At 47.7% G+C, this 20,506-nt stretch overlaps 1 protein-coding gene across 1 annotated transcript in view; it reads left to right on the top strand.

Annotated features, from left to right (window-relative positions):
- The first annotated feature begins 17,952 nt into the window (after positions 1-17,952).
- The window catches only part of SCN5A (sodium voltage-gated channel alpha subunit 5), a 100,613-nt gene continuing 98,059 nt past the window's right edge, over positions 17,953-20,506 (top strand). The window contains exon 1 of the mRNA XM_057705807.1: positions 17,953-17,978. The gene's annotated coding sequence lies outside the window, so the exon portion shown is untranslated. The remainder of the gene's footprint in view (positions 17,979-20,506) is intronic.

Below are 20,506 nucleotides of genomic sequence, written 5' to 3'. Positions count from 1 at the left end.
CATCAATGCCACGGCCTCTGCCTCACTGTCCACAACCCTATTCCTGCCCTCAGTTCCAGAGTGATTTGTCCAATACACAGGTTTCTCACATCCAATGATTATATCCTCCACCCTTCACTCGCTGCTTACTCTGTGGTCATATCCTGAACCTTGTCATCATTATCAACAATACCAATCTCATAATTTTGCCAACTATCCCCTCTCCAGTACACTTATCTTATTACCTCCACCTAAGTAATTCTCCAAATACTGTAGGTCTTCCATCGTTTGCCTTTTCATCACTCCCATTCTCTCCTTACCCACTCTGATGTCATGGTCGAGCTTGATAATCACATGCTTCTGAACATTTTCAAATCTTTTGCCACCTTCTCCCTGCATCCTACATATCCAGTAAAACCTTAAACTACTCCAGTTGAACCCAAATTTCTACACTTTCTACTCCTGCTCCAGGCAGTTGCTCATCTCACTTCAATTTCATAACCACAAACTTTAGATGGGCTCTAAATGCTGCCCAATGATCTTATTGCATTTCCCTAGAAAGTTCATTTTCCTACTCACCAAAATGATATCTTTGTCTTCTCTCTTCTCAAAGCTCCAACTCTCATAACCCCTGACTTCTCCCACTCCTTCATTCTCAGTCTATGCTCCAACTCTTACTTCTCTATTCAGTGCTGCAAGTTCGTTTTTGTCATTCACCATTCCTTACATTTTTATTTTATTTTTTTATTGAAGTATAGCTGATGCACAATATTATATGTTACAGGTGTACAGTATAGTGATTCAAAATTTTTAAAGGTTATGCTCCATTTATGGTTATTATAAAATATTGCCTGTGTCCCCTGTTTTGTAAAATATATCCTTGTAGTTTATTTTATACCTAATAGTTTGTATCTCTTAATCCCCCACCCTCATATTGCCCCTCCTCCCTTCCCCCTCCCCACTGGTAACCACTAGTTTGTTCTCTATATCTGTGGGTCTGCTTCTTTTTTGTTATATTCACTAGTTTGTTGTAATTTTTAGACTCCACATATAAGTGATATTATACAGTATTTGTCTTTCTCTATCCGACATTTCACATAGCATAATACCCTCCAAGACCATCCATGTTGCTGCAAATGACAAAATTTCATTCCTTTTTTATGGCTGAGTAGTATTCCATTGTATTGATCTATATCTATATCTATATCTGTATCTGTGTCTGTATCTTTATGTATATCTACACACCACATCTTCTTTATCCATTCACCTGCTGATGGATGCTTAGGTTGCTCCCATATCTTGGCATTTGTAAATAATATTGCTATGAATATTGAGTACACGTATGTTGTTGAATTTGTATTTTTGTACTTTTCAGATATATACCCAGGAGTGGAACTGCTGGGTCATATGGTAGTTCTATTTTCAGCTTTTTGAGAAACCTCCATACTGTTTTCCACAGTGGCTGCACCGATTTACATTCCCACCAACAATATATGAGGGTACCCTTTTCTCCACATCCTCACCAACATTTTTCACTTGTGTTCTTTTTGATGACAGCCATTCTGACAGGCATGAGGTGATATCTCATTGTGGTTTTGGTTTGCATTTCCTTGATGATTAGTAATGCTGAACATCTTTTCGTGTGCCTGTTGGCCATCTGCATTTCCTCTTTGGGATATAAGTTGTAACACTTCTGAATAAAATCTTGGATTCTCCCAGAACTTTTCTGACTACTCTTATGTTGGTCACTTTAAGTCCAAAAACACAGTTGAGGTGATATTTAGCATGTCAGTCCTATGTAATAGCCAAAGTTTCCAACTTCATTCAAAGTTCTGGCTCTTGAGCATCCCTGAGCTAAGGCAGGCTGCAACAGGCTGCCAGCTTCCTGGGAAGCGGTGCTGATTGCTTTCCCACTCACTTGCCTGCTCCTGCTCTCTTAGATGCTGTCTCTCACTCTGACAGGCTTTAGGGGTTAGAGAGAGAAGGAAACTGGAAAATTCTCCGGTTTTCTGAGCCTGGCCAACATTTAAAGATGACTCTCTGGGATCTTTTTTGAATTCACCTAAAAGCTCTGGTTCCTGGAGATCTCTCACCTGCAGTTCCTTTGTTGGAGTAATATGCTCTGCTCCAGCTCATCTGCCTACTCACTTCCTTCCACAGCCTTGAGAAACCCTGAGGGGGTCCACATCCAGGTTCCATCTGCTGAGGGGCCCTGAGAGATTAATAAACTCACTCTATTTCTCTCTCTCTCATAACCCACATCTGATGCATGGGAATAGTCACGGGTCTGACAAATACTCTGACAAATTCTGGGAGGGCATCTCCATCACAATAGAGTCACCTCTCTTTCAGCTTCTCTGCCAATAGCTAGGGCAGCCTATCTTTAGCTGTTTAATGTCCCAGGCAGGAGGCAAACACCAGTCGCTGCATTTCCCATTTGCAGGGGTCCCAAAGTTGGCCTCTGAGACTCCTCCTCACAGGGTTCAGATAAAAGGTAGGCATCGCACCCATAATAGCTCTCCAGCAGGGGTGGGGACAGGTCTCTGTACACCGTCTCGGGCCACTCCAGCCCCTCCCATCATCCTCAAAAATCCTTCCACCTTCAGGCAGATGGCCTATCTCCACTTCCCTTTGTTGTTCTTCTGGGGTTTTATCTTGTCCCTTTGTCTGGAATATATTTCTCTGTCATCTCATGTTGTCTACCTTTTGGTGTTTGTGGTCTCTGTGCTGCAGGATTTTAGTTCCTCTCATGTCTGGTATCTGCCCCCAGTGGGTGAACCTGTGCAGGCTTCCTGGTGGGAGGGGCCAGTGCCTGTCCACTGGTGGGTGGAGCTGGGTCTTGTCTCTCTGGTGGGCAGGGCCGTGTCAAGGGGTGTGTTTGTTTATAGGTGGCTGTGGGGTCAGGACGACTTTAGGCAGTCTGTCTGCTGATGGGTGGGCCTGTGTTCCTGCCTGGCCTGAATGATCCCAGCACTGGAGCCTGCAGGCTGTTGGGTGGGGCCAAGTCTCAGCACCCAAATGGCAGCCTCTGAAAGAGCCCACGCAGAGGAGTGGTCTCTGGGGCTTCCACCACCCGTGTCCTTGCCCCCACAGAGAGCCACAGCCGTCTCCCCAGGAGACCCTAAAGACTCGTAGGTAGGTTCAACCCCAGCTCCTATGGAGTTACTGCTTTGTGCTGGGTCCCAGTGTACGTGAAAGCGTGTGTGTGTCCTCCAAGAGTGGAGTCTCTGTTTCCCCCAGTCCTGTGCAGCTCCTGCCCTCAAGCCCTGCTGGCCTTCAAAGCCAAATGTTCCAGGGGCTCCTCCTCCTGATGCCAGACCCCCAGGCTGGGGAGCCTGCGGTGGGGCTCAGAACTCTCACTCCTGTGGGAGAACCTCTGAGACAGAATGATTTACCAGTCTGTGGGAAACAGCGGGTATGGGATTTGATGATGTATCGAAAGCACCTCTTCTACCATCTTGTTGTGGCGTCGTTTGTCTTTCGGTGTCGAATATCTTTTTTGGTAGGCTCGGGACTTTTTTTCTATGGTTATTCAGCAGTTAGTTGTGGTTTTGGTATTTTTGTGAGAGAAAGTAAACTCAAATCCTTCTACCCTGCCTACTTGTCTCTTGCCATCTCTGAAGTGTTGGCATAGGTCTGTTCAACAATACATTCAATTTTTAGGATAGTTGCAGTGCTTCCAGAAAAAAAAAAAATCTAAAGCATGTCTCACGGCATATATAGGTAACCTATGGTTTCAGGATTCTTCTAGCCCCAAAGAACCCCGGAAGGCTCTCACCCAGGACTCAGATGGCCCTTTTTCACCTAGACCTCGAAAAATTCTTCCACCTTCATCCTGACAGCCTTACTCCTACATCTCTCAATGCAGATGGAGTTTAAGAGTCACGTAACTATTTCTTCTTGGTCTAGCATCTCACTTTAGCACATCAGACTTATTATATATTGGTGTCTCAATCAACACTTAGAATTTAACATCCTGTTACACTCCATGGAAGGAATAAAGTTATCAGACATCTTCTCACCAGCAAACAGACGAATCCACCTGCCTCTATGAGCATATTCTCTGTGTTCTCTCCTCCTAAAATGAAAAAAGAGTTTCTGCTCAAATCAAAAGTTAGTCTGTGCCCTGGATCACATACATCCTCATCCACCCTATAGTTATCCCATCTCCTTCATCATCAATTCATCATTCCCATCAACCTTCAGATAGTTTCTGTCCCCCATTTTAAAACACACATACTCCCTTTCCCCTTCTTTCCACATCTCACTCCCATCCCATCTCACCTCACTGCTCTCTTTCACAGCAACTTGACTTAATAGTGATCTAGACTCACTCTCTTCCCTCACTGAACTCCTGTTTGTTAATTCATTTGATTTGGATAGAATTTCTTTCTTTCTAATTTTTATTCTAACTTTAAAACATAGGAAAAAATACAAAGGACAATCCCACAAACACACTCTCATTTACCATTACCTAATGGTTAATGGTATTGGACATCCTTTCATGTCCTTATTTGCCATCTGTAAATCCTCTTCAGTGCAACATCTGTTCATGTCTTTTGTCCATTTTTCAATTTGATTTTTTGGTTTAGTGTTACTGTTGAAATTAGAGAAGTTTGTATATATTCTAGATAGGAGTCTTTTGTCAGATATATAGGCTGCAAGTATTTTGTCCCTGACTGTAGGTTGTCTTTTCATCCTCTTAATGGGGTCTTTTGCAGAGCAAAAGTTTTTAATTTTAGTGAGATGCAACTTACCCAGTTTTCCTCTTAATGGATCATGCTTTTGATGTCAAGTCTAAGTTCTGAAATCCTGAAATTTTTCACTTACATATTTCTCTAAAAGTTTTTTAGTTTTACATTTACATTGAAGTGTGTGATCTATTTTGAGTTAATTTTGAGGTTTTGGTTTAGGCTCATATTTTTGCCTACAGATGTCCAATTGCTCCAACACCATTTACTCAAAAGTCCACTGACTTGCTTTTGCACCTTTGTCAAAAATCAGTTGGACATTTTGTGTTTTCTTTTTTCCTGAGTTCTGTATTCCATTCCAGGGATTTTTGTGCTTACCCCTTCACCAATGCTACACTGTCTTGATTAATGTGGCTATGTAGTAAGCCTAAACATTGAGGAGAGTGGTTCCTCCCACTTTTTTTTTCAAAATTATTTTAGCTATTGTAAATCCTGGGCCTTTCCATATAGAATTTAGAATAAACTTGTCAATGTTTGCAAAACCTATTGCTGAGATTTTGACAGGAACTACAGTAAATCTATAGGTTAATTTGGGGGGAATTGACATCTTTACTATATTGAGTCTTACAATTCATTAATATGGTATGTATCTCCATTTATTTTTATCTTGAATTTTTTTAAATCCACATTTTGTAATTTTCTGCATATAGATCCTATACAAGTTTTACTAGATTTACATATAAGTATTTCATTTTTTTGGAGTAATTATAATGATGGTTGTGTTTTAATTTCAGTTTCCATGTTAGAATAGTTCCATTGCTAGTATATAGAAATGTGATTGTATTTTGTGTATGATCTTGTATCCTGTGATCTTGCTTAACTCATTGGTTAGTTATAGGAGTTTGTGGATTCCTTGGGATTTTCTAATAGATAATAATGTTATCTGCAAATAGGGAGTTTTCTTTCTTTCTAATATGTATGCTTTTACTTCTTTTTCTTGCCTTATTGCACTGGCTAGAACTTCCAGTACTATGGTGAATGACTGATGAGAATGGTCATCCTTGCCTTGTTTCCCAGTCTTAGAGGAAAGGTATTCATTTTTTCACCATTAAATATTGTGTTAGCTGTAGGTTTTTTGTAGATGCTCTTTTTCAAGTTGAGGAAGTTTCCCTCTATTCCTAACTGAGAGTTTTTATCCTGAACAGGTGCTGGGTCTTGTCAAGTGCTTTTTTCTGTATTGGTTAATATGGTCATATCATTTTTCTTTTTTAGTCTGTTAATATGGTGACCATATTATTTGATTTGCAAAGACTCAAATTATTTTCAAATCATCCTTGAATACCTGGAGTAAATCCCACTTGGTAGTGGTGAATAATAATTTTTATACATTGTTGGATTAAATTTATTAATATTTTGTTGAGGGTTTTTGTGTCTAATATCATGAGTGATGTTAGCCTTTTTTTCTTTTTTGTACTGTCTTTGTCAGATTTTGGTCTCGAGGTAATACTAGTTTCATAAAATGAATTGGGAAGTGTTCTCCCTTTTTCTATTTTCTGGAAGATTGTGTAAATATGATTGCTTAAAAAAATTTTTTTTTGCCCATTTGGATTTCCTCTTCTATGGACTGCCTGTATTTTTTGGCCACTTGTCTATTGCATTGCTTGTCTTTTTCTTATAAATTGTAAGAGTTCTTTACATATTTCAAATATAAATTCTTTATCTGCTATATGGATTAAATACGTCTTCTCCCAGCCTATCCCCTCTCTTTCTGGTCCATTTAGAAATCAATTAATGTCATTAAAATGTGGTGGGCATGTGTGTGGCCTCTGGCACATGACTGCCAAGGTTTAAGCCCCACTTCTAATACTTACTAAGCCTGTGACCTTGGATAAACGACATAACCGCTCTGTGCCTTCATTTCCTTGTTGACAACATGGAGATAGTAAGAGCACAGACCTCAGAACATTTTTTTTTTACTATAAATGTATAATTACTGAAAAGAAATTCAGAACCATTACTTGCAAAGAGTAAGCCCTCACTATATGTTAGTTACTATTTCTTTATTTTTGATGATATTTTATAAAAAGATTTTAATCCAAATATAGTCATATTTGTCAATCTTTTCCCTTTTTTAATTTGTCTAAGAAATCGTTCCTTATATATTAGAGAATATAAAGATATTATTCCATGATTCTTCTAAAGATTTAAAATTCTGTGTGCTTATTTTGTTTCTATGTTTCAGTCTTTAGTTCACCTGGAATTTTTTTCTTTGATATATGAGGTATAGATCTGTGTTGGTCAGAATATAGCCATGGCTGCTGTAACAGAGAGACCCAAAATAACAGAGGCTTAAACAGTTAGAGGTTCATTGCTCTGTCACATAAAAGTCAAGATGAGAAGTCTAGGACTGAAAAGCAGCTCCAGAACCAGCCTTCTATCATGCTGCTCTGACATCTTCACCATGAAGCTTTTATCTCCTGGCCCAAGAGGGCTGCCCTGGCTCCTACTGTTATACCCACACTGGCTGGAATGTGGGTAAAGGGAGGGCACATTCTCTCTTTCTAAAGGCATGATTGGAAGTTGCCCACATTTCTTTTCTCACAGCCCTCCTCATGACTAGGTGTTACCACATAACCAAGTTCTAACAAGAACACAATCCCTTCTAGTTCTGCTCCTCCATTATAACTATTCAGCACAGGAGACCAGCTTTGGCTGCACCCTCAGGAAATGGCACACCATCCACAATGGAAAGGGTTCTCTTTCTACCTTTTCAGTTACCTAGTTGACAGCTTAATACCTCATTAACAATTCTTTATATTAAATTCTCTCCATCAGAATAAGTGAAGGGGACTTCTTGCTTCAGCTTGGAGATGTAGAGAGCTAAAAAAAAGCATTTCTCTCTCCCTTACAAGAAAATACTTGGAAATTAATTACTTTTCTTAAATCCCTGAGAGAACTGAGGTCACAGGGCAAACAACTAACTCAATATCTGGAGAAAGACAGACCCCGTAGGGAATTTTTATAAAACTCTAGAAAAATGCAGACTAATCTGTTGTGGCAGAAAGCAGCAGATCAGTGGTTGCCTGGTGACAGGGAAGTGGGTGTAGGAAGGGACAGGAAGGAAGGATTGCAAAGGGGCACAAAGAAACTTTTTGAAAGTAATGGATGTATTCACTATGTTGACTGTGGTAATACTTTCGTGGATGTATCCATATGTCAAAACTTACCAAATTTTACACTTTAAATTTTACTCTACATAAATTATATCTTATTTTTTATTTTTTATATATCTTATTTTAAAAAAGAGAACTCATCACAAGCTGTGATCCAAGGATCAGTATTTTGGTTTTCTATTGATGTGTAACAACCTACCCAAAACTTACGGGTTTAAAACAATTACCGTCTGGTTTGCTCTTAAGTGTGTGGATCAGGAATCTGGGCAGGGCTCAGCTGACTAGTTCTTTTGTTTCATGTGCCTTTGGTGGGGTGATTCACTCTGCTACATTCAGCTGACGGTTGGGGTGACCCGGAAGATGCAAGAAGCCTTTACTCACATGTTGGAATCTTAGTGCTCCTTTTCATGGACTATTTCTCACCACCTGGCAACCTTGGGCTTCCTCACAGCATGGTGGTCAGACTTTGTATATAGTGTTTGGCTTGCAAGAGAGTGATCCAAAAAATGAAGGCAGAAGCTGAAGACCTCTTAAGATGCAACCTTAGAAGTTACACAGCATCACTTTTGCTACATTCTACTGGTTAAAGCAAGTCATAGGACAACCCACACTGCAGAGGAAGTAAAACATACTCTATCTCTTGATGGTGTTTTGCAAGGAATTTGCAGCAATTTTAATCCACCACAGTCGGGAGCCACTGCAACTACTGCATATTGCCTCTTTATACCCATAAATATAGTCCCCGGTCCAATGGAATACTGACCTAGAAAAGCCTAACATCTCCCTGACCATGCTTGACAGCAGTAACATCCAAAGCACTAGGAAGATGGTTTCTACTTTCCAAATGTCATGCCAGCACATCTAATTGGTGGAAACTAAATTCAAATCCAGAACTCTATCTACAAAGAAGCCTGGGAAATCCAGTCACCAACCTTCTGACTCGGGTACAGAAAGGCACACTAGAAGGATATTAAGTGGCAGCTGAGTACCTGACCCCGAGTATCCATCACAACAGGGACTGGATGGCGTCAGAACCTCAACAGCTCTATTTTGCTCCTCGGTGTGGTCCAATAGGTACAGACCATGCACGTGAGCTAGAGGTGGATGGAGGTGCTGTCCGCTCCCAGAGGCCTGGATAACAATCCTAGGAGAACGCATTCCGATTGGATATTTGCTTGCCTGGGAGGGGCATCCCAGCTGGGGCCTTAGAGTTATAGACAAAGGACTTACAGCTGAGCTCTGGACTCTGGGGATGGTGAGAGCTGTTCAGTAGGGATTTCTGAAAAAACAAAAGGCACGCCAGTGGTCTCACCTACCCCTGTGAAGGTCTGCTGTTAAGAGTGAGGCCCTGGTGTTGGCCCAGGCTGAAGCCAAGCTCCCTGAGAAGCGTGGCTGATCTGGTCCCCAACATTTCTTTCCAGTATGGGAATCCCAGGGATCCTGTTCTCTGCACCTCTCAGAAAATATAAGGCTGCCTCCACGCCACAGATGAGTGCGAAGCCGCTCCACACTCCCACGGTGCACGTTCGAGCACCCCAGGCTCACCCCCAGGGACCCCGCAACAGCCACTGCCATTTCCAGGCCCCAGGCAGGGCACTCCTTGCCCTGGGCCCGTCTCCTACCAGAAGAGCAGTGAGGGGGCTGCCGTGGTGTACGTCCCCACCCCGGCAGCCCGGATGCTCTGAGCTGGTGAGAGTGGGAGGCAGTTTTTCTGTTCCCCTGTCAGCCTTCGCTTGAGAAGCCTGCACTCCAGCCCCTGCCTCTTATCTCTTCAAAAGCTGATACACTCGCAGACAAGAGGCAGCTTTTGTCAGCCGCTGCCAGTTCTGAGCATTTTCTGGCCCAAAGCATTGACTTTCAGTGAAAAAACCAATTTCCCTACAAAGTCTTCTGAAGTCTCTTGTCAGCCTTGGGCACCTTGGCTCACCCTCTTCTCTCGGGAGCGTGGAAGTGGTGGGGGTGGGGGGGGGTACGTGCTCTGCTAGCCCTGGCGCCCCAGGACTCATGTCACTGTTTGGACAGAGTCCCTCCTTGGGTGCCTGTGGGCTTGTGGGCTTCTTCCCTTTGTCATGGCGACATTCTTGCAGAATTTTAGAGGATTTCGTAATCCCCAGGCTTTTCTCTTAGAGATGGGGAAACGGAGGCCCAGCAGGCCGTGGGTCTGCACAGCACTGGGGCTTGAGTTGATGAGGACGGCTGACCCCACATCCTCTTTCTGTATCTGTGATGTTTTTATTTTCAGGAAGCTGTGGATGCTGGAGAGGGGCAGGAGCTGGGGAGGCGTGGAGGTTCCCCAGGTGTGGGACGAGGACTCACTCACTGGCTCCCTCCCCTGTTCTCTACCACGGCGGCAGCACTGGGGAGGAAATGTCTGATGAGAAGAAAACAGAACAGACCAGAACCAACAAACAAACCAAAAAAAAAACCAAAAAAAAAATCCAGTCTTTCATTTCAAAGTCCACAACCCCTGTTTCTGAGCAACCAGAGCCTTCAGTTCAAGCGCAACTACAGAGCAGTGGAGATTGAATACCTCAAGTCCAGAGACCCCATTCCAGCTCTTTGAGGCTCAGAATAGCGGCTCTGATCATTATCTCTTTGAGAACCACACACACCTCTTCTTTCTCTTCTACACACACACCCACACACTCACACATTCCTGAAGGAAGTACCACTTCTGTTCAAAAAGGTAAAGATGTCTCCTTTTTTATTTTTAAATTTTATATTTATATTTTAATTTACATTCAGGCACATTCACCCTTTTTAGGGTACAGTTCTGTGCGTTTTGTCAAGTGCTTGACAAAACGTTGCCTCCCTCATGATGCCCCTCCAACCCCACACCTCCCTCCACCCCAGGCCCTGGCAACCACTGATCTGTTTCCTGTTCCTTTAATTTTTGCCTTCTCCAGAATGTCCTATAAATGGAAACTTCCAGTATATGTAACCTCTTGAGGCTGGCTCTCTTCACCCAGCATAACACATTTAAGAGTCATCCCTGTTATGTGTATCAATAAAAATGCTTTGCAAAGGTAGAAAAATAAAACTGGTGGGAACTCCATGCCCAAGCCCAATGCCCATCTGGCAGGGGTCCCCAGCTCCCCTGTAACCAGCATCATCCTCCATCAGCCTCAGTTCCATTCCTGCCCCGAACAGCTCGCTCCCCACAAACACACAGCCTACCCAGAGCCTGGAATTCCCAGCCCTCCCATCAACACCCACCTACTTCTCATCCTCATTCACGTGACCACATGGGTTGCTCCAGCGTCCTCATGGGGCTGCTGGGCCCTCATTCAGGAGAGAAAAACTCAAACGCCTGCAGAGCCATGCAGGTAACATTAATAAGCATAACACAACAAGAAGTGATGGTAACCAAAGAGAACGGGACAGTGCGTGTCCTCCCTAAAGACATTTGTAGCGCTGTAAACTGTTAGGTACTCTGTAGCTCCCCCTCAATATCCCCCCCCTGAAAGAACACATCTGTGGGCTGCACTCAGGTGACTGGACTCTGGTTCACAGCCTGTGAATCTTGTATATTGAACCTCTTCCTCAAATCCACCATTGAGCTGATACAAACTATGACACAGGGCAAACTATGACACAGGGCAACCATGTCACCGCTATGAAGGTGGCGGGACTCAGGGCGACCACGTGTCCTCCGTGGAATGTGATGGAACAGGAAGCAGGTTGCCCTATGTGGACTTGGGATGCTTCCATGGAATATGCTTTGTGCTGGTAAAGCTGGGGCAAAGGGCAGCCGAATGGAAAGGGTGAAGCCCAGAAGACCCCACGCTGGCCACAGTAGTCTAGTGCCTCTTACTCCACTAAACCCAAAGCCAGGAAGGCTCTTCTGTGCACAGAATCAATCTTTGGCTCTTTTTTTTTTTTTTGGACATACAATAAACTGCATGTATTTAAAGTGTACAATTTGATTTTTTTTATTAGTATTGTATATATGGCAATCCCAATCTCCCAATTCATCCCTCCCCAACACCCTCCACACACACACCCCCCGCCCCTGCTGCCCTGGCTTTCCCCACTTGGTGTCCATATGTTTGTTCCCTACATCTGTGTCAATCTTTGGCTCTTTTCTGATACCTGCCATATCGTATCCACTGAGACCAACACACTCCCCTACATATACGACCCAAGGTAGGGGGATGCGGTGGCGAGCTGCCCAGGGCCCCTCTTAGGGTTGAGGTGCTGTTGTCCCTCCAGCTGCCAGGAGTGTGGCTGCTGACAGCTCACAGCTGTACCCCCTTCTGAGCACTGCCCTTGCCTTACGGGAGCTGCCTTGCCAGCCCACCACCAATGACTGATTCAGGTAGAAAAGCTTGCTCACTCTCCTCTGGTCTCAACTGGGGACAGTTCCACGGGTTCACGCAACTCCAGAGCTTCCTGTGGCCTTTGGCTGAAGCCTCTGTTGCAGCTGCATTGGAGATCAGCATCTCTCTCTGCCTAACCCTGTCTCCCTCACATCTTTACGGACGTTGTTCCCCAATACACTCCCTAGAAACCTCCTGCACGCAAATCTCCATCTCAAAGTGTTTCCAGGGAACCCAACCAAAGGCAAAGGGTGAATAGGCTTTAGTTAGTACAAATGCCAAGCTCAGCCTATAAGATATTTTTTCTGTTTCTCATGTTACTTCATTTGATCCTCTCAATAACTCAATCAGGTGGGTATATAGTTATTCCATTTTGTATGTGAGTGAAGTAAGGTCTGAAAAGGTTAAATGTGTAATCCAAAGTCATGTGGACAATAGTAATTGATCTGATCTGAGCTTATGACCCTCTAAGCCCTGCTCTCTAGTCCACGACACTGGCCAGAGCTGATGAGTGAGGGAAAGCATCTTACAAGGAAGAGATGGGCTAGGTGGAGGCAGGAGCAGGCTGCCACGTACAGTTTTGCTTCACACAATTTGGGGGCAAAATGCACATTCCTAGACATCAGAGATTTATGTCTATTTTCTCTCAACTCTCCAGCAGATGGCAGTCGAGTGTCTAGAGGAAGGGGCAGCTCTTGATTCGAAGACCAGCGTCATTTGGGCTGGCGGGGAGCTGGCAGAGGTAAGTGGGTGGGTGTCTGACTAGGGCTGAAAGTACATGTAAGACACAGCAGGTCCCACCTGATGATGGTCCCTCAATAAGAGGGTTAGTCTGTGCATCATCTAGGTATAAAGGGCGCATCAGGTCACCAACCCTTTGGAAGCAAGTCATGTCCTTGCCCTTGACCATGAGAAAAGTCTGTTTCAGGAGAATGCTGACAATCCACGCGAGTACCATCTGATTACTACATAAACTTATCTGGGGTAGACACTGAGATGGAGGACTTTCTTCAAAATATAGTGGATTGAAGTCATCTCTTAAAATTTCACTGATCATAGCAAAATAATTGTAAAAGGCATAAATCCTACAAGAACAAAAAGTCTGGAAGAGGAAGCAACAGCGGATGCAACGACAACTTTTTAGAAGTCTGAATGGTAACTGACTTAGCAGAGCGGGGAAGGCTGAATTCAAAGAGCCCTTGGAGGGAGGGGCGCCAAGAAGAGCAAAGGACCCCTCCACCTCAAAATCCTGGGATATTTCTGGGACTCAGACACCAGGTAGCTCTGGAAGTGGGAAGGAGGGGTAGGGCCAAAAACAAGAGAGCTGGTGAACAGTTTGTATTAAGAGCACCTGGGCTTCCAGATCTCTCCCCACCCAATACAATCTGGCTGCAAACAACAGAGAACCCAGTCTCATTTGTTTACACAAAGACTGAAAGAAAGTATGAAGGTGCAGGCTCTGCAGTTCATGGTCACTGGGGCCAACAGCTGCAAATCTCCTGGCCTTACCTGCATGGCTGTGTGATGGCTTCATCAGCTCCAAGCATCGTGCCCTTGTTCAAGGCAGGAGGAAGGGGACGAGGGAAGAGCTCATTCCACTGCTCCTGTCCTCTTTCATTGGGAGGGGAAATGCTTCCCCAGAAACTGCCCGTCCCCAGCAAAGCTTTGCTTATGACTCGAGGGCGTTATAGAGTCACGTGGCCAGCACCGGGTACAGGGAAAATTGGACAGGCAAATATTTAGCTTGTCCAGCCTTCCTAGGAGAGACAGGCAAGGAGAAAGCAGATGGGAATGGATGTGGAGTGAGCAGAGCTCCCTGAAAGGAGGGCTCACAGTGGGGGAGATTGGGTGGGTGCCCAGGATCAGAGGTCTTTTCTCTTAGGCTGGTCATTTTCTCAATGTGGAAGTCCCCAATCCTTTGCCAGCGTTCTGGCACCTAGCAGAGGGAACCAGGGATCTCACTAGTCCCCTTACTCTCAGGAAGGCGCCTCACTCCTGCCAGATGCCCCCTCTCAGAGCCAGAGGTAGTTGGCTGCATGGGGGAGGACCAGCCTCTGGCTTAGGGGGTGGGGAGAAGGTGCCTCTGGGTCTACGGGGTTTTGTGTGAGCTTTCCACCATGCCTCCTGTTTTTAGCCCCAACCTTCACCTCCACCTTCTAAGTTGCCTAGTCCTGAGCACTGACGGGTTCTAACCCCTAATCGGCTTGCGTCTTCACCTACCCCCGCCTCAGGCATCAGCAGAGTGAAGCCAACAGAAACACAAGCCAGTTACTACTCTTCCATCTTCAATCGTACCTAGCATCCATCTCAGGGGAATGGATAAATAAAGTTTGGTGAGCACATAACCCAGAACACTCTGCAGCTATCAGAAGCAAAGAACTAGCTGCCCACACCAAAACATGGATAGAGCTCAAAAGCAAAGTGTTGAGGGAGAAACACAAGAAAAAGAATGAAAGTTAGAACAATGCCCATTTATATAAATGGAAAGCACATACACACAAATGGCCAATAAACCATTAAAAAGTGCTTCATTAGTCATCAGGGAAATGCCAATTAAAACCACAATGTGAAACTTCTTTACACCCACTCAAATGGCTAAAATGAAAAAGATAAAAATACCAAGTGCTAGAAGATGCAGATGAACCAGAATTCTCATACTTTCACTGCTGGTAGAGTGTGTATTGGTAGAACCACTTTGGAAAACTGTTTGGCTGTGTCTCCTAAAAGCAAATACACTCCCTCCCATGGCCCAGCAATGCCCCTCCCAGGTATGCACCTGGCAGAAATGCACACAGATGGTCCCAAAAATTCACACCATAAAACTTTCACAGCAGTGCTATTCGCAGTAACCCCCAGCTAGAACCACCAATTGCCCATCAGCCGAAGAGTGGATAAATAAAGCGTGGGATATTCACACAGTGGAATTCTACACAATGAGAACAAATGAACTATATATATGACTACAAGCAGCAATAGGGATGAAGCTCACAAACCCAAAGCCAATCAAAAGAACCAGACACAGGAGTTTGTACTATATGATGCTATTTAAATAAATATCAGAACTGGGCAAAACCAACCTAGGGAATTCTATGTGAGTATAGTAGTTAACCCAGTGTGGAGAAGTGGTGGTGACAGGAAGAGGGCAGGAAGGGGACATCTGGGGTGCTGGTGCTGTTTACTTTCTTGACCTGTGTGCTGGTTATAGGGATGGGTTCCGCTAGTAACACCTCTTGCGCTGAGCACTTCGGGTTTATGCACATTTCTATATGGAGGTTCAATAGAAGGAACACATAAAAAGAAAAGCCCGGGGCAGTAAAAATACATAAGAAAATCCATAGACACGAACAACAATACTGCGTATTTTACCAAGATGTGTACATATTTTAAGACCTAGCTGTAAGAGAGGGTTCCTGTTTGGGGAGAGAGATGACAGAGGTGATGGTAGTAGGGTAAAAGGAAGTAATACAAGAGAGGAATCCTGTGTGGATACACAACAACAAAGTGCTTAACCCAACTTTGAACCCTAGGTAGGGGGAAGGGCAGAATAAAGGCAACAGGAGTTTTAAAAACCTTGGATTGTTCTCTGATTGCTGACTGCATGTTCCTGCTTTAATTAAATGGGGTCTGGTGAAGAAAAGGGAGTCTTCCAGATCTTGGCAAGGGCTCCTTCTAGGAGATGCCCTGTCTCTGGCCGATTGACCTTTCCTGCCCTCTGCTGCCACTCTCAGACCACCAGATATGTTGGCTGAATCGCCGAATCAGAACTGAATCAGAGCTTTGTTTCCTCCTTCTCACAAGCTTCTCTCCCCTTGTTTAACTCTGGGGTGTATGCTTCTCCTGCGGGCAACATGCAAGTGCCCAGCACCAAGGAGGAATGTGAGAACCCCACCTCTGCTAGATGTAGATGAAACAGGGGGTCTCTCTAAGCCCACCCCAGCAGTATCCGTTCTCAGTCTCCCGCTTGGCCCAATGTTCGGTTGCAAGTTTGAACCTTCACTCTGGGGCCCGAGAAGCCTGGTGGAAGACCTCAAGGAGGACCCAGGTTCTGCTGCCCTCTCCTCCCACCTCGGAAACATGGGCTCAGGTGGTGCCACACCAGGCTGAAAAATTGACATTGTCTACACTTCCCTCTATGGCCGCTAGTGGGAGATGCTGGTCAACCTGAGGCCCATCAGGGGGCCAGAAGCTGGCGGCGGGAATGTGGTTTACTTGTCCGGTGCCAGCCACCCTAGCAGACCCAGGGCCAGAAAGCGTCCTGTGTCCTGATCTTTTCTGTAGACTGCCTTTCTTACTGATTCCCCCACTCTGGGCTGGCTGACCCAGCCCCTCCTTCAGGCACGGGTAGCTCCTCAGTATATAGGTAAGGCACCCAGGGACCCCTAGAGCCCCACACTCAGGTCCCAAATGGAGGCTGACCCCCTGGTGACCTCTCCAAGATCTCAAAAATGGAGAAGCAGGTCACAGCCTCTGAACTCCTAAACACAGCACCTGGGTGCCCTCTGAGAGCGATTCTTACATTTACATAAGGAGGAATGTAATTATATGTCAGGAGAGATTAGAAGGCTGATGGGGAAGAAGACAAAGGCTCTGTGTGTGTGTGTGTGTGTGTGTGTGTGTGTTTACGTGTGTGCTCCTGTGTTGACTCTGGGCAGTAGCCGTCCTTCCAGTGATGTTACTGGCCTGAGGGCAAAAGCTGGTGGCCTGTTTCTTTTAAACAAGGATGTGTGTTCCTGGGTACATCTCCCTGTGGGTCAGCCTGCGTGTGTGAACAGTTGTGTCTCTGTGTCCGTGTGTGAGAGACAGTCTATCTCAGGGTCAGCATGTGAGTGCCTCCGTATGTGTCAAGGTGTAGTTTTCTGTAGCCCAATGGGGTGAAGTGAGTGCATGGGTTTCAGTGTGGGTGTCTCTGTGTTAGTTGGTTATGTCTGCTGTGTTGGTTGTTTCTGGTCTGGGTGTGCTTCAGTCAGTGCCTAAGTGTCAGTATACGTGTCTGCCATTGTGCAGACGTGTGCGGAGTGTGTGTGTGTGTCTAGGAGACTGTGGTTCTACGTGCGTGTCTCTGTGTCAGTGTGTCAGTAGCTGTGTGTCTCTGAGTCACGCAGGTGTCCCTGAGTTTGTCAGAGTACGTCTGCCTCAGTGTCTGTGTGTGTCAGTGATGTGTCTGCCTGTGTCCGTGTGGGTGTCTGTGTGTGTCGCTGACAGCGGGTGTCTGCGAGTGTCCGTGTATGTCAGTGTCCATAGGGGCGAGTGGCTTGGGTAGGGTCCCCGAGCCAGTGAGGCGGTGTGCGTGCGTACTCCCTGTGTGCCGGGGTGTGTGCGGGTCCGAGTGGGCGGAGGTGGCTAACGGTGGCGAAGCGCCGCCGGGTCGCTGTGTGCGTACCCCCGCGTGTGCCGGGTCTGCGCGCGTCTGTCCCTGTCCGCGTGGGCCGCCTTCCGTGGCGGGGCGCCCCCGGCTCAGCGCGGGGGTGTGCGCTCCGGCGGGTGCCCAGGGCTTCACCCTCCGAGCGGGCGGAGCGCCACGTGCGGAGCCCGGGGCGCGTCGCTCTGGGGCGGAGCCAGCCCGGGGCCCCAAGCCCCAGGCCGAGCCCAGGCGGGGCCCGCCCCCGACCCCGCCCCCAGCCCGAGCCCGCGCCTCCCGCCGAGCCCCGGAGCCCGAGCGGAGCTCCGGAGCCGAGACGGCGGCGGCGCCCGTGGGATGTGGGGATCGCGCCCCCGGGGCCGCTAAGCCTGCGCCCAGTGCCCGGAGCCCCGCGCCGAGCCGAGCCCGCGCCGAGCCGCAGCCGCCCATCCCGGGGCCCGGGCCGGGGGACCAGCAGGTGAGCGAGCGTCCCGGAGCCCGGCAGCCCCGGCCCCGCCGGAACCCCCTCTGCCTGCCGCCGCCCAACTTTCCTCCCCGTGGGTCGGAGCCGCCAACCGCTGCGCGCCCCCTCCCCTGCCCCGGGTCCACCGGCAGGCTCCCTCCCCCATCTCTGCCCCCGAGGGTGGGAGGGGGAGAAGAAGGGGCTCAGGGCAGCCCGGCTGGAGGGGATTCCCGGGAGGGGGGGGCGTCTCTAATCGGCGCACGCCCCGTCCCCGTCCCTTTCCTTCTGGGTTTCCCAGCGCGCTGTCGAGGGCCGGGGGAGGGGGAGCTGCGGCCCCGGCTTCCCGGTCGATCCTGGCGCAGGCTCGCGGAGGGTCTGGGATTGGGACCCGGATTCCCCGAGGCCGGAGACCCCAAGGTCAGAGCAGCGACTAGGCGCGCAGTGAGTGTGACTCCAGAGAGCGGGGGAACTGACCGAGCAGGGCTGGAAATGGAGGAAGGGGCCATGCACCTGCTTTCTCTGGGCCCGGCGGAGCAGTCCGCTGGGGTGTCCTCTCTGGGGTGAGATCTCTGCCGGTCCTGACCGGGGACAGATCTCTGTGCACCCTGAAGGGGGAGAGATCTGTGTTGTGTGTCCTATCTCTGCGCGTTCCGACCATGAAGAGATCTCTGTGCCCTCTTGACGCCCTGACGGGGACACATCTGGTCTCCGTGAGCCCTGAAGGCGGAGAGATCTCTGTGTGCTGGGATGGGGGGAGTTCTTTGCCCTCCCCGCTCTGACGCGGGCAGATCCAAGCGCCCTGACGGGAGGCCGGAGGACGTTTTCTACTTGTTATTTGATCGTCTTTGGTGACGCCTTGGGAGGAAGTAGAGATGCCTAGCCTTGTGGGGGCTGGAGGTGTGGAGAGTGCCAGTGGTGGGGGCAATGCTGGGGACAAGGCCCTGCCTGGCCTCAGGCCCGCCTTGCAAACACCTGTTGGAAGCCAGCGCACAGCCCTGAATCAGGAAGCCATGGCCGAGGTTGTGGCTGGAGTCTATCTTCTCTCCTTAGTGCTTTGAGACCAGGGAGGGTGACGGGGTCAATCTCCTCTTGGGGTTCTGGGCTGGCATTCCATTTCCCCAGCTGTCTCCTCCCATCCTGCTGAGACCCCAGGCACCTCCACTAGGAGCCTAGACCGCCCTGTGGAGACAGGCACTCCGTATGACCCCACCGTGTCACAGCATGTCCACCCTCTCCCTGGTTCCCACCATGCCTTCAGGATCCAGAGGGACACCGAGCAGCAGAGGCCAAGGCCTCCAGGAGCCCAGGCCCTTGCTGCTGCCCTCAACGTCTCCCAGTTAGAGTTGGGCAGGTGCACGTGAGTGGGTGGTAATGGAACTGGAAGGTGCAATGAGGGTGGCACAGGCTGATAGCTCAAGCCCTGTTGCAGTCACAGGAGTGAGGGGAGGGGAGCGTCAGGGAATAGCCAAAGTTTGGGACACAGATCTTATGCTAGAATGTCCAGCCCCGTGCTGAAATGAGCCTCAGTGACTCCAACCCTATCATCACCACCACATCGTCTGGGGCGGCGGGGAAACTGAGGCTGAGAGCAGGTCAAGGACTAATCCAAGGTCACCTAGAGAGTCAGTGGGTTGGGGGCCCCACTCGGGGTGAATATGCCTTGAGGTCTACTTTCTGAGAGCCAGATTGACTTAGGACTGTTGAAAGAGAGTTTGAGCAGAAAGGGAACTGGCCCTGGGGTGCCAAGAAGTAGCATTCAGCCCAGTGTGACATGGGCAGCTGCTGTGCCTTTGGGATGCTCGGTGCTAACTCTGTGATGATCGAAGCTCCTCTGGAAAATTTCCAGGATTGACTTAGCATGAAGATGGAGCTCGGAGGAAGTACCAGAGACAGCTGGGAGTTGGGGAGCCCAGGAGGCTGGTGCTCAGGGAATCCAAGGAGAAGGGGGTCCTAGGGGCAGCCTGGGACAGTGGTAAATGGCAGTCTCTGTTCTGGTCATAGGAGGCTGGTTCCTGCTGACCCTTGGGAAGCTTATCGGAAAAGTGTGCAACGATAGAAGTGTGTGCCCATAGCCCACTCAAAAGAGGAGTGATTGCCTTTGGCCAGGAGAGTCATGGGTATCTATCTAACAAAAATAACTTTCCGGCTGGATTTTGAAGGATGAGTAGGAGTTTTCTAGGTGGAGGAGGTAAAGTCTAGCTATCAGGACTAGCATGTACGAAAGCACAGAGATGTGAAACGGTACAATTGTTCAGTGACCCGTTGGGTCCCATGGTGTGAGGAAGAGAAGAGCAGAAGCTAAAGCCAAGGTCACAGTCACGGGGGCCCTTGTGAGCTCCGCTCAGGAATTGGGAATTTATCCTCAGTAATGGTACTAAAAATAGCTAACATTCACTGAGTGCTTTCTGCCAGCCAGGCACAGCACTAAGCGCTTTATAAGACTCATCTCGCTGAATCCTTGAATCAACCCTGGAGGCAGAGACCATAATAATGAGCGATTTGCAGACGGTGAAACTGTAGGCCCAGAAAAGGTTAAGTAACTT

This window comes from Hippopotamus amphibius, chromosome 13, assembly GCF_030028045.1.
Source record: "Hippopotamus amphibius kiboko isolate mHipAmp2 chromosome 13, mHipAmp2.hap2, whole genome shotgun sequence".
Lineage (NCBI taxonomy): Eukaryota > Metazoa > Chordata > Mammalia > Artiodactyla > Hippopotamidae > Hippopotamus > Hippopotamus amphibius.
This window is presented reverse-complemented; position numbering and strand designations above follow the sequence as displayed.